Raw genomic sequence first — 3,709 nt, forward strand, 5'->3', positions numbered from 1 at the left:
TCGAACCCGCACACGCTTAAAGTTCGGTGCCGATCGGTATTATGAGTTTATGTGTTTTGATGTACCGAAGGTAGTTCGAAGTCCCGGATGAGATCGGGGACATGACGAGGAGTCTCGAAATGGTCGAGACGTAAAGATCGATATATTGGACGACTATATTCGGACATCGGAAAGGTTTCGAGTGATTCGGGTATTTTTCGGAGTACCGGAGACTTACGGGAATTCGCCGGGGAGTATATGGGCCTTATTGGGCTTTAGGGGAAAGAGAGAGGGGAGGCTGCGCGCCCCCCCAAGGCTTAGTCCGAATTGGACTAGGGGGAGGGGCGGCACCCCCTCCTTCCTTCTCTTCTCTTTTCCCTTTCCTTCTCTCCTACTCCTACTACTTGGAAGGGCTCCTATTTCTACTAGGAAAGGGGGAATCCTACTCCCGGTGGGAGTAGGACTCCCTGTGACGCCCCTGATTTGACCGTACACTAATCATGCACGCAAATGTGTACGATCAGATCAGGGACTCACGGGAAGATATCGCAACACAACTCTACAACATAAATAAGTCATACAAGCATCATAATACAAGCCAGGGGCCTCGAGGGCTCGAATACAATTGCTCGATCATAGACGAGTCAGCGGAAGCAACAATATCTGAGTAAAGACATAAGTTAAACAAGTTTGCCTTAAGAAGGCTAGCACAAAAGTAGCAACGATCGAAAAGGCAAGGCCTCCTGCCTGGGACCTCCTAACTACTCCTCGAAGCCGAACTCCATGTAGCATCATCCTCGGGATCTCTAGCTCCTGGACTCCAGCATCTGGTTGCGACAATCAGGTATAGAAAGGGGAAAAGAGGGAGAAAAGCAACCGTGAGTACTCATCCAAAGTACTCGCAAGCAAGGAGCTACACTACATATGCATGGGTATATGTGTAAAGGACCATATCAGTGGACTGAACTGCAGAATGCCAGAATAAGAGGGGGATAGCTAATCATGTCGAAGACTACGCTTCTGGCAGCCTCCATCTTGCAGCATGTAGAAGTGAGTAGATTGAAGTCCTCCAAGTAGCGTCGTATAGCATAATCCTACCCGGCGATCCCCTCCTCGTCGCCCTGTTAGAGAGCGACCACCGGGTTATATCTGGCACTTGGAAGGGTGTGTTTTATTAAGTATCCAGTTCTAGTTGTCATAAGGTCAAGGTACAACTCCGGGTCGTCCTTTTACCGAGGGACACGGCTATTCGAATAGATAAACTTCCCTGCAGGGGTGCACCACATAACCCAACACGCTCGATCCCATTTGGCCGGACACACTTTTCGGGGTCATGCCCTACCTCGTAAGATCAACGCGTCACAGCCCCACCTAAGCACAACAGAGAGGTCAGCACGCCGGTCTAACCCTATGCGCGCAGGGGTCTGGGCCCATCGCCCTATGCACACCTGCACGTTGCGAACACGGCCGCGAGCAGACCTAGCAACCCACACGATCACGGCGGTTACGTCAAAGCGGTCCAACACGGCGCACGCCACTCAGTTGCTGACGTCACGAAGGCTTCGGCTGATACCACGACGCCGGGATACCCATAACTACTCCCGCGTAGATGGTTAGTGCGTATAGACCAAATGGCCAGACTCAGATCAAATACCAAGAACTCGTTAAGCGTGTTATGGATCCGCGAACGCCGACCAGGGCCAGGCCCACCTCTCACCTAGGCGGTCTCAACCTGCCCTGTCGCTCCGCCACAAGTAACAGTCGGGGGCCGTCAGGAACCCAGGCCCACCTCTACCGGGGTGGAGCCACCTGTCCTTTCAGCCCCCTCATCAGAACCACTTGCGGGTACTCCTCGAGCCGACCCGACTTTAGTCACCACATGTGTCATGTATATAATGTATATAGTATATACCCGAGATCACCGCCCAGGTGATCACGGCCCGATAGTATAGCACAGCAGACGGACAAGAATGTAGGGCCACTGATGGAAAACTAGCATCCTATACTAAGCAGTAGGATAGCAGGTAAGGGAAACGACTGTAGCAACAATGACAGGCTATGCAACAGAATAGGATTAATCGAAAGCAGTAACATGCTATACTACTCTAATGCAAGCAGTATAGAGAAGAATAGGCGATATCTGGTGATTAAGGGGGGGCTTGCCTGGTTGCTCTGGCAAGTAGGAGGGGTCGTCAACTCCGTAGTCGAACTGGGCAGCAGCAATGTCGGTCTCGTAGTCTACCGGAGAGAAGAGGGGGAGGAAACAGTAAATATAATGCAAACATAAGCATGACAATGCGTGACATGACAATGAGCAGTGCTAGGGGGTGTCCTAACGCGACAGTAGGTGGTACCGGCGAAGGGGGGAACATCCGGGAAAGTATTCCCGATGTTTTGCGTTTTCGGACAGATGGACCGAAGGGGGAAAGTTGCGAGTTCGATAGGTTAGGGAGGTGTGGTGGACGAACGGACTGCGTATCCGGATTCGTCTCATCGTTCTGAGCTACTTTCATGTTGAAAATAATTTAATCCGAGTTACGGGTTAAAAGATATGATTTTCTAAAGATTTTAATAATTTCTGGAATTTACTTAATTATTTAATTTTAATTCAAAAATGGATTTATGACATCAGCATGATGTCATGCTGACATCAGCAGTCAACATTGACCGTTGACCTGGTCAACCTGACAGATGGGTCCCACCTGTCAGGGACTGTTTAGCTAATTAACAGCGATTAATTAGGTTAACTAGTTATTAGGTTAATTAAGTTTAATTAGTTTAACTTAACAGGACTAATTAAGTTAATTAATTATCTTAATTATTTATTTATTACTATTATTTTAATTTATTATTTTTATTTATTTAATTTATTATTTTTATTATTTATTATTAATGTTTAAAGTTTTAAAACATTTTCTAAATTGTTTTAATTCGAAATTAAATGTTAAATTGCTACGGGTACACTGAGAGTGTACCCAGCTATTTGTATGTGAGGATGACAGTGGGTCCCAGTTGACTGCTCAGTCAGCAGTTGACTAGTCCCTGTTGACTGGTCAAAGTGGGCCACGGGGTCCCACCTACCATTGACTGGGCTAGTCCTAGTCAGTAGTTTGACTGGTCAAAGGGCCCAGTGGGGCCCGAGTGTCATTGAGTGATTTGTTTAATAGACTTCTAAACAAAACCGATGAGATTAATTAGGACTGTGGGGTCCGATGTCAGTGGCTGTTAGGGATTTGGTTAGGGGGTTAATGAGTCCACGTCATCGTGGTTAACGCCGGCGAGGAGTTACAGTGCGCCGGCGACGGCAGCAACGCGGGAACCCGCCGGGGCTTGCGCTACGGGCGTCGGTTCGATGCGCGAAGGGGACCGATGGGTAGCTAGTGGTCGACCACGTCGACCGGTGGTCGCGGGGCGGCCGGACTTGGCCGGCGTCGACGGCGGAGTCGACATCCGCGGCGGCACGGGCGGCTACCGGAACAGACGCGGTGGGGCGAGGCGGGCAGCGGGCGGGTACGGCGCGGGAAAGGGAGAAGGGACTGGAGGCCGGAGGTGGCCTCACCGGCGTTGGAGAGAAGCGGGGCGGCGAGGCTCGGGGGCGACCGTTGTGGAGGAGGATGGGGACGAGGCGTCGTCGCCGTGTCGGGGAGGCGGACGCAGTCCGACGGGGAGGAGGACGGGGACGCGGCGACGGCGGGGCAGCGTCAGGCGAGGTCAGCTCCGGGCGGCGGCG

This window comes from Triticum aestivum, chromosome 7D, assembly GCF_018294505.1.
Source record: "Triticum aestivum cultivar Chinese Spring chromosome 7D, IWGSC CS RefSeq v2.1, whole genome shotgun sequence".
NCBI lineage: Eukaryota > Viridiplantae > Streptophyta > Magnoliopsida > Poales > Poaceae > Triticum > Triticum aestivum.